The sequence below is a fragment of the Neodiprion pinetum genome, chromosome 5 (genome assembly GCF_021155775.2).
Source record: "Neodiprion pinetum isolate iyNeoPine1 chromosome 5, iyNeoPine1.2, whole genome shotgun sequence".
Taxonomy (NCBI): Eukaryota; Metazoa; Arthropoda; class Insecta; order Hymenoptera; family Diprionidae; genus Neodiprion; species Neodiprion pinetum.
The window spans coordinates 28,921,786-28,936,250 of NC_060236.1; the positions used below are offsets into that span (position 1 = coordinate 28,921,786).

A 14,465-nucleotide genomic window follows, 5' to 3' on the forward strand; every position below is an offset into this window, starting at 1 on the left:
AGAACAACTAATTTAATTCTACCGAGAGGTTAATTGCCCTTACATTTCTACAATTGCAGCCAGATACAAACTTACATCTATTTTTGTCCTACAAAAATAAATTTTCAACACAATTTCATGAAATTTCCGACCAAGGAGATAAATTTTAAGCACGACGTCGCAGCCGCAAATCTCATTTCGTTTTCAATTGGTAGCTTAAGGTCATGCGGCATTCCTACCCTTACCGACCGAGCAAGCTCGCCGTTTTTATTCTTTTATTAAATAAGCAAACGGAAATTTGAACCCATTCCGTTTGTTCGTTTGTTTGTTCACTTATTATTTGAAGAAAAATTGCGAGTTTGCTCGGTCGGTAAGGGTAGGACTACTACATGACCCTGATAGATGTTATTGTGTTTAAGCTCGCATCGGCCAGCAGAGGATTCATAAAAACCGTGCTGTCGTCTGGTACGAATATTAATTGCTTATAGTACGGTAATTAACAAGATATTTACAGACTGACGCATAATTACGTTGCACATTGCATGTTTTCGATAACAGAGTTAAAAAAATATGTCAAGGTAGGTTGTACAATAATTTTTTTCCGATATCAATTTACCAGCATCAGATTTCTTTACAGTTTTCTCCTGTATCCAAATTCTGAACATATATCGAAGAGAGAGGAATTAAAATAAAAAAATTTGATTATCGATTTTGAACCGTCCGATTGATACGTAATATTATTAATTATCCGGAATTACGTATCGTATCAGAATTCCTACGATAATTATTATTGAATAAATTTTTCTTTTCTTTCGTTTCACAGGATTTCTTTTTTTTTTTTTTTTTTTTTTTTATCGAAAAAGATGTAAACCTTACATTGTATACGCGGACGTTGTAAGAGATTAGAGCTTTGCCGAGGCGGGGGAAAGCGTTCAAAGCTCGACGGTCGAATAGGTAATTCGATAATTATGCATGTAATAGACGTATAAGGATTGCCGAGCGGCGTAACATCGGCTGCAACTCGGTAATGATTACTTTCCTAATTAGCGGCAATTAAATCGGTTAATTGATATCCTTGCTATTTTTTAAAATGCGCGCGCTGCAGTCTCGGGGCTTCTCGCATTATAATACTTGTTAATACCATCGGTGCAGAGGTTTTAATGTCACAGTCGTTAAACTGTTATAAAATTGAAATATTTTATGACCATCGAGCACAGGCTTAACCACAAACTTACACGATTAGCGGGGCCGCCGAATGATCGGTTACGTAACCGCCGTCGATATCACTTTGTATTTATTTATCACGGAAAAATACAGATTTCGCCATGACGTGATTTTTTTAACAATAATTTGGATTTTTTCTTTTTTTTCTTTTTTCAACTCGTCAAGATCATACTCCGGATTTATATTCGATCAAATAAGCGAACTGGTGAAATTGAAAATACGAATTCAAAATTGCTACGAATGCCTTTGAACGAATGATTGAAAATAAAAAAAAATAAAAAATTTCACTCGAAGCTTTTTTCAATTCTTTTATTTAATTCTTAATCCACTGGTGTTATCATTTTCAAATTTGACGCAAAAATCAGGTGATTCTCGTGAAATTTTTACCTTCCGTAACGAAACTTTCACTTCACCTTCTTCAATAGACGAAAAATTCGATCGATTTTCTTTGACAAAATATTTGCCGACATACTGGGATTACGATCATTTTATAGCAACAGTCTATTTATAAACTGTGTTTATTTTCGCTATCAAAGTTGTCACGAACAGACCGTTTTACAAGTTTTCAGTGGGTGAAATTGTGTCGATTTTTTTTTTTTTTTTTTTACCAGCATCAATAACCAAATTAAAAAATTCACTCGAATCAGGTGAAAATGATGCAAGAAAATTAATTACCCCGTTTCTTTTCTGTAATTTTCTTTTTTTTCTTTTTTCTTCAAGTTTAGGTTAAATAAAAATTATTATTCGCAACGAATGAATGGTTTTTTCCCACTATCTGTCTTGAGAAAATTATGTCCTTCATTTTCGAAACCAATAGTTCAGTCATTTTGTCCGAAAAAAAATAGCAAAGTTATACTAACGACGGCACTGTGCCAATTTTCACGTAATTGCGCAGAGAGAGCTCAGAAAAGTCTGACATCGAAATTTCGACAAGATTTTTTCTGCGCATTTTCCGCCATCTCGAATAAAAAGATAAATTTCATTAATTTTTTTTTTTTTTTTTTTTCCGTGCGACAAATCGACTCACCGTCGCGACACAAAAATTTGTACGAGAAACTTTTTCGCGGCCTTAACTCCACGTTCTACAATTTAGGTTTTTACAAATTTTTTCACCAATCACCGACCGTTGTCGATTTATCGCGCCAAATATACGAAACTGATTGAATTTAAACCGTATTTTCGCTGTTTTCTCCTTTGCGGTGATAAATGTCGAAAATGAAAAAAAAATGGGTGCGTGTACTTATGTACGCGCGTGAGAAGTTATACTTCTTTGGCATCTTTAAATAATAAATATTCAACATTGATAATTTAATAATATTTAGTATTAATTATATTAAATAATGATATTTTAATTCATATCAATAAATAATACATACGGATAACTAACCTAAATTATATTGGAGCACTTGAAAAAGTATTTTAGCACAATTTTTTCACTAATATTCACAAATAGTAAATAATATTAATCCAAATATTCAATTTAAATCACTACTGAATATATTTCATTGCCACATATATAATTCGCACTTGTATGAAAATAAAACACGTGTTGTGACTGTAAAAACTAGAACCATGTGGATAAATATTATAAATAAATATGAAAACAGTGATCAGAGGCGACAAGCGTACCAACATTAGCTTTTTTTCGAGACTTAATGAATTCGGTTGAGTGGGCAACTTCATCCTGTTAATTTTGCGTTACAGTGATGCGCGCGCAACTTAAAATTTCACTCTCATCAGTTTTTCATAACGCGCCTAAAGAAGTATAACTTCAAAAAAAAAAAAAAAAAAAAAATATATATATTTAAGAAAATTGCAGGAAAATAATATTTCACCGTTCTCTTCGGTCTCGCGAGTTAAACGTTTCCGAGAAATATCGCGGACGAATTAATTTCGCCAGGCTGAGACCGCGTGTAATATCTCGCCGCGGATGAAGTCATTCCAAAGCCAGAGAGATAAGTGAAGAACAAAAAAAAAAAAAAGAAAATAAAAAAAAAATAAACCGAAAGTACGTTACGAGCAACGAGAGCGAGAGATCAGGCGAAGAAACTCCGTGTCGGAAAGAATCGCTCCGGATTGCCTAATTATAACGAGTTACAGAATAAACTTATGCTTGATGACTCAAAATTACATCTTGTTGAGCAGGGGTGCGTCAGGCATTCGGTATAATACGTAAGGCCGAGATGTTTACGTACCCTAAATGCGCACTGGTTTCGACATTTATTTCATGCCTCGCAGTCGAATAATTTCAACGTTCAACCAAAGACCCATTGATATATACCTATATGTATCCAACTTGTACCGTTTCGCAATTGCTCCGGATGTACCTTCGCTTCGCCATATTTATTTTTGTACTTTTACACTCGGACTTCGGTACGAACCGCGCAAAAACGAAAAATTTTAGCGACTCTCTCGATAGGGAAACGAAAAAGCTCACTTGCTGCACTTGGCGCAGTTCGGCAGATCGGCTACGCGAATAGATTCTCAATTTTTGTTCGTATCCTCGAATTTTTTTCATTTTTCATCGTTCTTCAATTTGCAGAATTTTTATTCATCGGGTTATTAGGTTATTTATACAAAGTTTAGAAATTTCAAAGCTTACAAGGCAGATTATTTGCAATGTTCAGAAATTTGAAGGGTTATAAGGTTATTTGTAACGTTGTTTATAAGGTTCAGACATTTTTTCGAAAGAAGAACCGGCAACGAATTAAAAACCCATGAAAAATCAATTATTCGTATTCAATCCAAAGGCAAGATAAGGGATTTAAAGAATCCGTTACTCGTTACAAAACTAATTTTCATTTTCTACTTGCAAGTATATTTTTCGATTGTGGTAAAAAATGAAAACAGTCAAGGACCGAGCGGCAACTAGAACGAAAAATTCCTCTCAGTGTACAGAGGTTAAGAGGACATCGCGTCAGGTTAAAAGGACGTTTGATGCACGACGTTGCATCCTGACGTACGTGCGTTTTCAGGGGCGGAAAATCGCAGCCCGACTAAGACCGCAGTAGTCGGCTTACTGAGTTTGTACCAGTCGGTGATACGCAACCCCTTTCCATACTCCGTAATACATCACGTAGATACCATGATTGCCGTATAAGCTGGCAGTGTTTTCACCCCACCTCGTAGTTTCGAAGATATACGGAGCGTTCCAGGTAAATTCGACCCAGGATCGAGCCCCGTGTGTTCAGATTCAGTTTCGACAATAAAGATTGGGGGTAAATCGATCGCGAAGTGCTTGACGAGAAAAACGATTTTTGAAGTTATACTTCTTTAGGCGCGTTATGAAAAACTGATGAGAGTGAAATTTCAAGATGCGCGCGCATCACTGTAACGCAAAATTGACAGGATGAAGTTGCCCACTCAACCGAATTCATTAAGTCTCGAAAAAAAGCTAATGTTGGTACGCTTGTCGCCTCTGTCACTGTTTTCATATTTATTTATAATATTTATCCACATGGTTTTAGTTTTTACAGTCACAACACGTGTTTTATTTTCATACAAGTGCGAATTATATATGTGGCAATAAAATATATTCAGTAGTGATTTAAATTGAATATTTGGATTAATATTATTTACTATTTGTGAATATTAGTGAAAAAATTGTGCTAAAATACTTTTTCAAGTGCTCCAATATAATTAAGGTTAGTTATCCGTATGTATTATTTATTGATATGAATTAAAATATCATTATTTAATATAATTAATACTAAATATTATTAAATTATCAATGTTGAATATTTATTATTTAATGATGCCAAAGAAGTATAACTTCTCACGCGCGTACATAAGTACACGCACCCATTTTTTTATTATTTTGTTTCGTTTCAGGAGGAAAGAAAATCACCCTTGGGAAAGGTCGCAGCTTTTTTCAAAATTTTAAAACTACCCGTATCTATTTTTTTTAAATTATCGGTATTACAGTTTCCTCGATTATCGACAACCGTGGCACTACCGCTTCGTAGAAACATTGAACAAAGTCGACGGATTCCCGAAGCCGAGAAACTCGCCTCGCCTCGACAGTTCCAAATTCAGTCTTGATTTCGAGGCGGCGGTGATCGGATGTCGCTAATTTATATCTCGCGATTTCTAACGAACAATGGAATATCGAGTGACGTTTGAACCGGTTACGCAGTGTCTCAAGTGTTCGAAACTGTGCGCAATCGTCGGTGTTCATGTCCCGTTGCTTGTGCGTCTTGCACCGTGTTTACTCTCTCTCTCTCTCTCTCCTGATACTCTGTTGTTCCTGATCACTGTTTACCAACAATCATCCGGAGACAATTGGCGATGGGATTAGGAAAGGATGCTCCGAGGTGATATTAGGTATGTGTTGAACTTGCAATTGGATTACCAAACGTGCAAATCGTAGTGACAAATGCATTCGAATGTAGTACCTGCCGTGTGACCGAATCGCAACGTTGAATAAAGTGGGAAGATAAGGAAACGGTGTCGAAATCAGTCCGTCCAAAGCTCTGCGTTGATTTTTTTTATTTTTTTTGTCGATCTTGAATGATGTGAAATCATCGCGATTCAACCCGTCAGTTATTTTGTGACAAGTTGACATGTTTCTAATTTGTCGTTTCTCTGTTTTCACGGAAAAACAAAATGTTGTTGCAATCACTCCGAAAATCGAAAGATGAATTTTTAATCACCTCAGATCATTTTCGGATGGATCTTTGTGTGTGTGCATGTGTGTTTCTACGTAGTGATCAATTTTTTTCGTCCGTTGATATGTGGAGAACGAGTTGCTGGATTTCAATGATTTTGGTGTCAATCGACGCAGCTTTTTCAAACTTAGAACTGGTTAAATTTTGGCTTTGATTGGTTCGGCAATTTTTCAATTATTTAAATAACAAAATTCAAAAAAATCAAATCAAAACTATGATATATTGAGAATGGATAAATGGATTTGAATGAAAATTGGTAACGCGGAGTTTTTTTGGTCGCTAATCACGAATCTAAAATCAGATTCGCAAAATTTTAATTTCGCGTATTCGATAAGCTGGGAAAAAAAAAAAAAAAACTAAAAACATTTCGATTTTGATGATAATTGGTACTCGTCGGTTTATCGGGCGATGACGATCCAATACGGTGTAAAAAAGTCTACAAATCTTTCAATTTTGATAGAAATTGGTGGGCGGAATTTTTTTGGGTCACGTATAACGAATCCAAGTTCAGACTTCAAAAATTTGTAAGAGCGGATCCGTTGTAGTGGTTCAAAATAAAAAAAGAATCGTCATATTTTCATGTAATACGGTATCCGAGAGTTAAAAATCGTTAGTCACAAATCTGAATTTTTAGTTAGAAATTCAAATTAGACATTTGTCTTTTTCTCTCTCTATGAACTTGGAACCTAGTTCGGCTGGCTCATAGTTTAGTCAAACTTCGAACCGAACTAAGTATTTCAATTCAATGAAATTTTACCGTCAGAACTCACATTCTTGCGCTACGTCCTTGTAGAAAATGTGAATTAATAAAAAAGGGCGATTTGAAAATAAAACGTCGTAGATAAAGTAATTCAGAATCTTCTTGAGAGTTGACGGAATTTGGGAAAAAAAAAAAAAAAAAACAAATTGAGAACTGAACCTAAACACGTGAAGTCGAGCGAAGGTCGAGTTCGGTTGGAATGCTCCATACATAAATTCACAACGGCTCAAAGCAATCATGATACATATATATATATGTATATATAATAAACATACCCGAGGAGACCTGAAGTTTCTTATTGGTCGCTTGTACGAATGACTTGCAGTTTCCTTCGCGCTCCTCATTGGCTTCCAAGACTGCAGGGGTTACCCCGAATACATACATACATATATATATATATTCGACCAATCCGAACATCCCCGATTTTCCGACCCCCGGGACGTACGTATAACCCGACAAAAAAAAAAAAAAAAAAAAAAAAACACATTCCCTACTTCTTCTATTGTCTGCATTTTCACGACCATTTTATTCCCGATCACGGTTTTTGGCAGCGGTTGTACGATTAAGAGATTCAAATTTTCTCCCCCAGTCTCGATTAGTTCTGTAAGGGATTGAAATTTAATCTCAATTTAAAAAAAAAAATATTAAAATTTTCACTTTCTGTGCCTGCTACCATAATTTTTTTTTTTTTTTTATTTTACCAAAATAAGTTTAATTTACAAATTAGAAGTAAGAGGGATAAAAAGAAAAGTTTGGTTTCTGCAACTAACCGTAACGAAAAATTTCTCTCACTGTTGAAAAAATAATTACGGACACAAGTATCTGCAAGGTTGAAATGAAAGAGAGAGAGAGAGAGAGAGAGAGAGAAAAAAAAAAGAATAAAACAAAATTGTTCTCTTTGAGGTTGGTTAAATTATTATTATTATTGTTGTTGTTGGTGTTGTTGTTGTTATTATTATTATACAATGTCGTGTACCGTGTAATAAAATTGCAATAAATTAACGTTTGCGTGATAAAACGAGAAAATCGAAGCGTTTACCTGTAATAAGGAAGAGAAATTAGGGAGGAGGAGGATAATGGAGGTGAGGGGAAAAACTAACGAGCAAACGAAATGTTATTAAAATTAATATCGAATTGAACGCGATGAGGCAATACGAGATTGGCTTCCACCATTCTCCGCATTATACCGATTCAATGTATTACATTTGATATACATGTATTTATACGTATATACATGTATACACGTACCTAAAAGCATACGTGTGGATAATAATTAATAATATAATATAGCCGCAATGCGTCGTCGATCCAGGTGCACGCGGTAAATATATATTTACGACCTGCATTACGCTTGTAAATTATATCCGCCCGACTGTAATACATGTATAATAATATCGTCTCTCTACGTCCGATACACACTCGCGCAAAATCAAACAAAACACACACACACACACACACACACACACACACAATCATACAGGCGGTGATGCCCGTCTGCGTGTAAAATTTTTTCTTTTTTTTTTTTATAGCTATCGCGTAGTCAAGTTCAGAACTATGTGTACACGCACGTATTACATTATACGTAGGTACGAATTTATACGGAGTTGAAATTTACGTGCGACAATCGAAAATGAAAAAAAAAACAAAAGTAATGAGAATATTCCATGTGTGCGTATAATGCATACACAGTATACAATTGATTGTGATCGTGTTGTTTTTTTTCTTCAAATTTTTGACAATATTCGACTCACCGTATACAGAGAATCTTACGGTCTGTCGACATTTTTGCAATAATAATACCTCAACTTTACTCGGCTTGGTTAATTTATCGCTTTACACGGATGCGGAAGTTTGTTTCAAAAACGAGATAAAAAAAAAAAAAGTTAAACCGAAAAAATAAAATTACGAGTTTCGCAAATCAATCGGAGACAGATTCAATTTTTATCGATTGCATTTGAATATTACTCTGCGTCGCGATCCATTCATTCTGGAGAAAATCGATGAGAAACGATGAATAAATGAATTTAAACAAAAAAAAAAAAAAACTCTTACCGTATTATTTAGAAGCTTGAAATTTATCCGATAATTTCGAGAGATCCCCAAAATGAAAAAAAAGAATCCTAACCTAACCTAACCCAACCCAACCCGACCCAACCCGACCTAACCTAACCTAAACCTTTTTTTTCATTTTGGGGATCTCTCGAAATTCTCAGACAAATTTTAAGCTCCTAAATAATTCGGTAAGAGTTTCGTTTTTTTTTTTTTTTTTTTTTAATTTATCATTATATACATATGCAATTGCACAATTATAAATTTGGCAAGATGACGAGAAGAAAAAAAAACAGGAAGATGTCTGTATCGTACGCAGCAAAAAGGTCTCAAACCTGCAATATATTCTCAATATCAAGGCATCGAGTGTGTGTAAGCATAATGTATAATGTTATCTCGAGTACATCCAGGCCAAGTTTCCGTTGTAATTCACTGCTCAATTCTCACTCGCGTTAAATACGTACCATAAAATACGTCGGTTGTTTGCTTTTTGTTTTCATTTTCTTTTTTCTTTCTTTTTTTTTTCTTCTCTTCTCTTCTTTTTTCTCTACTTTTTTGGAATTATTTTTTTACCCTTCATCTCTCATCGCCGGAGAGGAGCGAACTAGCTTTCTACTCTTAATACGAGAATAATAGTCGCCATGCATCAAACAGCTATCTCTTACGTGTTATTATAGTTACCTATGCTCAGTTTATTATGGCCTGAGTACCTAGACGGGCAGATCGTGTTTCGAAAACGGTAACAACGGTTGGTGTACGTTTTTTTTTTTTTTTTGTTTTTTTCTAAATCTTTCTCAACCTCCCGCAGGCACCGCGATATATGCACAAGGTATCCGCGATTTATCCAATTAATTTTTAGCCCTTCTTTTTCACTTGACGTTTATTTTTAGGTTAAAATTATTTTGTTTTTTTTTTTTTATTATCCTTATTTCTTATTCGTAATTCCAACAATATTCAAACAGTTTTTTTTCTAACGATACCTGTTTTACTGAATTTTTCTAGTTACAAATGAAATTTTTCTCATCGCATCTATTCTCGATTTCCAATGTATAATTTTGTTCTATCACGAATCGTTCTTTGGAATGATGTGTTTCTTTTTTTTTTTTTTTTTCATCGCGATATTGAATAAACGAAAATCGGAAATATTGGGTGAAAAATGATGACAAGATTTTGATGTTACAATTAAAAATCTAGATAACTAGTAACATGTCAGAATTTTATCGTCAAGATGACAATCTTGACTGATTTTAAGCCAGGAAAAGCTTTATTAAATAAGAAAAAGAAACCGAGATTAACAATTTTTCCTGACGCAGTCAGGGATTACACCGCTCACTTCTGTACCAAGTTCAACCGAGATAAGTTTGGATTTGTTTTCCCAAAAATCCTAATTCAATTCTGACCAAGCTCGGTACGCAAACCAACCCTCGACGCGTATAATTGCAATAGGGTGAAAATGTGGTTGCGGCCGAGAACGAGCAAAGAATTCGCTACGAAACTTGAACTTCCATCTTGCGGAATCGACGATATTTTTTCCGTGTATCGTGGCGTTATCTATTTTTTTCCTAATTTTTCTTTCCCCAAAGAAAGCGTCCTAAAGCAAGATATTTTCAGTGCAATATCGAATTCGAGAATTGAACGAAAATGGTTCGGAAGAAAATAGTGATGGAATTTCGATTCTGGCGAACTCGAGAAAGATTGAAAACTCGAAATTTCTATACTTCTTTCCTCTCACCCTCGCCTTTCACCTTTTGATATATGATTCTTCTGAAAGGGCTGTAATTACATGGGATTCTACGCGTTTTTGGCCCTCAGCCTAGTCACGCAGTTGTTTGTCAGTGTACTCTATGAGACTCTATGAATACCCATACACCGCAAGGTTCTTATATGGCTGTATAAAGGTGTCGCGGCAACGCAACTTCGTCCAGAGGCTTATACTATAAACGTGACTAATGAGAATGGGGCAGCTGTCAAGCGGCACACCCTGAGTAACAACCGGCAACAGAGGCGCCGCGATCCGAGTCCCATAAATGAATATTTTGTCTCATTCTTCTTTTTTTTTATCCAACAATTTTATCCTTATTTATTTATTTATTCATTCAATTTTTCTACAAAGAGTAAAAAGATGACAGGAAAAATGCATGATTTTGTACGGAGTGAATTCCTAACGACTGCATGGTCCGTCGTCTGCTAGGATGTAAGGCGCACGCGTCAAAATCCGAGAGCAATTGTTTTCCAGGTTGACCAACCGTTTCTAACTTTAAAAATAGCGCCGGTTACGAATTAAGCACAACTTGTACCGACGGTTGTAAAAATTTTTGAGGTTAGAGACGGTCGGTAACCCTGAAAAACAATTGTTATCGGATATGGCGGTTCTTACGCGTTCAATTTTAGCAGACGACGAAACTTGCAGTCGCAAGGAGTTCGCTCTGTACAGTTTTAAGTAATTCGTTTGCTCTTTATCGCTATTCGAATCTATCAATAACAAACAATGACCGCTGATCATTACCCAACCATTTCTCTGAAAAAAAAAAATAAACAATCAATCTAGGCAGTATTTTATTATTCCATAAATACGTACAATTCGAACGATAGCTTTAAAAAAACCATAAATCAATCCAGTGATAAAAATCCTTGAAACGAATCGCACAATGGATGATATAAAATCCTCGGCCTAATATCCGTTACGACCATAAACTACTTGATCGAACATTTTCGATCGTGAGAACAACGCTGTTGAATTTCCAAGCGTCGTTTGCAACAAAAAAAAAAAAAAAAGAAACCAATTACGTCGCTGCAAACCAGATTGCATATAAAAATATCATGCACTTCTGTCAGATATTACGCAACGCGTCATTTTTCTCGAATGGAAAAAATATCCCGAGACTGGACTGGGATCGGATGTTCGGGCAGATGTGAACGCGTGATATGTGAATAAATAAGGGCCGTGAAAATGACGATGAAAAATGAGGGAGAAAAAGAAAAAAAGAAGCGCAACAGAGAAAGAAAAAGAGCGTGGACATCGGCCCCTGTGTTTAATTACAGTAACGTTATATACGCGATCGGAAACGGATTATACGAACATTTTCACATAATATATCCAACTACCAGCAGATACATGTAATCTGATAATAATTTTTATACTTGCACCTTGCGCCGCTGCTGCCATACAGAGGCTGCACATCGCATTGCTGTCGCGGATTGTCACGCCCCTCGGAAATACACGCGGACACGGCTTGACGGCTCGTATAATGCGGCCATTTTTCTTTTTCTTTTTTCTTTTTTTTTTTTTTTTCACCGCTCCTTTTTTTTCTCTCTTTTACCTCGGCCGTTCTTCCCTTTCGTCGATTTATTTTATTGTTGTTAATATTCGTGCGTACTTTTCCTTTTTTTGTTTTTTTTTTTTTTGTTTTCTCCGATTCTTCTTCTCATACATTTATTTCGTTGTTATTATCTAGCTTCGTCCGCTTATCGCAACCGTTGCGTAAGCTTCTCTCTCTCTCTCTCTCTCTCTCTCTCTCTCTGTCTCTGTCTCTCTTTATTTTTCATTGCAACTCCGACGCATCGTGCATAATAATTTTCGCTGCACGGGGGGGGGGGGGGGGGGGGGGGGCGATATTATATGGACAACAGACGCTGTGTAATTAATACGAATTAAAATACACAGAGGCGGAATATAGATCCTAAGATATATTGTATAATTGCGACTCGCGGTTCTCTTGTCGTTAGTCGTAACAACGTCCATTAAAATCAGATTACTTCCCGTATACCTAAATGTGTACAAAATATTATACACGTACGACGTGTAATACAACTACACGTGTATTATATGTATATACACAGTATGAATATGCGTTTTTGCTTTATCGGTATTATTTCTATGATAGCTTTTTTTTTGTATTTTCTTTTTTTTCGCAACGGACGCGAACGCAAAAATTTTGTGGCGATTACTCGATGCGAATGACCGATCGTTGACTGAGGCTGAAGGTAAAAAAGAATTAGAAAAAAAAAAAAGAAAAACAACGATCCGTCTATTGCAAAAAAAAAAAAATTAAATAAAAATAAAAATTTCCCGCGTTTAGCCGCGGGAATGAATATGTAATTAGAATTCGAGAAATTTACACAGTTTCTGCGTCAGCGATTTTAACGGTTATTAAAAATTAGCCTGAAATCTTTTTTAATTCGTATTAACAAATTGCTTTTGATGATTATTGAATAACCTTTGGTAACAGCTCCGTGTGTGTGTGTGTGCGTAATGTAAAACGTACGTTAGAACTGTTGGATCTCGGCAGTTACGCCAATTTATGTAATTTCACACTGTAATTTCTAGACATCAAACGTCGAGCGATAAAATATATGTGTGCAATTCTTCCCTCGGAAGTATCATGTGTTCGTGTTATTATTAAACAGTAGCTGTCGTCTCAATTACGTCAGCGGCAACAAGCAGCAGCTGCTTTTTGAAAATTATCCTTATCGATTGACCAGAATGTTTTATACAATAATATTTAGTCAATTTTCTTTCATACAGTTCTCGAAATTCGTTGCGAAATTTCGATTTTTCAAGTTCAACTCATTAGACAATTTTAAAATCCTCACTCCAGAATGATTGATCGTAACGTTTAATCGATTTTATTCGTACAATTCTCCAAATTTTTGACGAAATTAAAATTTTTCAACACTCAACAATTGGACAATTTTCAAATTCTCAGTGCAGAAGCTTTGATAGTAATATTTAATCAGCTTTGTTTGTGCAATTCTCTAAAATTTCTGACGAAATTTGAATGTTTCAACCCTTACTCATTAGACAAATTTAAAATCCTTACTCCAGAACGATTTGTCTTAATATTAAATCAATTTTCTTCATACTATTCTCCAAACTTGCTAAAAAATTTTAATTCTTCGTCTCTCGCTCAGCGAATTCCAAGCCATCGATTCCATTACGATTCCATAATTTTACCATCAATCAATAACGGTGCGATTTCCGGTTACCAAAGTTCAAGACAACAATAATCAGAAATTATTCATATTGGATTTAAATTCCTACCGCACCTTGGGTCGATTAAAAATCGTTCACTTCTCTTCCCCTCGATTCGTTTCAGGGTTTTAAATTAACCGCGGATAGTTTGAGGCGTCGGTTTACAGGCGTAACATTAGTCGTGTGCCTGAACCAAAGGCAGGTGGTAAAACTGGCAGGCCTTGCAACGGTTTGCATATTCATCGGGCACCGCGAGCTTATCGGGCTTATATTATCACCGCGAGCTTAATTGACTTCAGATTCCCTCATTAGCGCTAATGGGTTAATTCTTAAACTGTTCGCCTGCAGCGCCACCAGAAAACCGCAAACTCCGAAGTCGGTCTAACGCAATTCAAGCTGCATACCCAGATATGGGGCATTCCGGTCTTAATTTACCCTTCGCTGTTGTTTTTTTATTTTTTTTTTTTTCTCTTTTTTCTTCCTCTTTCTTTTCACCCGTAAAAATCTTTGTTCCTAGAAAGCGGGAATTTTATAATTCGCGCTTATTATTTTTTATTTTTCATTATATTTATTATATTCGCGCTATATTTTCTCGCAACTCTTGCGAAAATTTAATGCTCGCGCAACAATAAATTGACGTTAAAAATGACGAATTTTTCCAGTTATTGTAACAAATGAAATTTTTCTCAGTGTACGTTTCTGGTCCGAAGAATCGGAGATGTGCGTATATATATATATATATATATGTATGTTATGTACCAGAGTTATGTATTGTTGCTGAAGGGAAATTACTGACAATAAGATGGAACGGAAA

General features: G+C 35.5%; 2 protein-coding genes across 7 annotated transcripts in view; one reads left to right on the forward strand and one right to left on the reverse strand.

The window, feature by feature from the left end:
• The window catches only part of ss (spineless), a 134,016-nt gene that overhangs the window by 105,314 nt on the left and 14,237 nt on the right, over positions 1-14,465 (reverse strand). The gene's annotated exons all lie outside the window — the stretch shown is intronic.
• The window catches only part of LOC124220521 (semaphorin-1A), a 231,184-nt gene continuing 222,145 nt past the window's right edge, over positions 5,427-14,465 (forward strand). The window contains exon 1 of the mRNA XM_046629562.2: positions 5,427-5,526. The gene's annotated coding sequence lies outside the window, so the exon portion shown is untranslated. The remainder of the gene's footprint in view (positions 5,527-14,465) is intronic.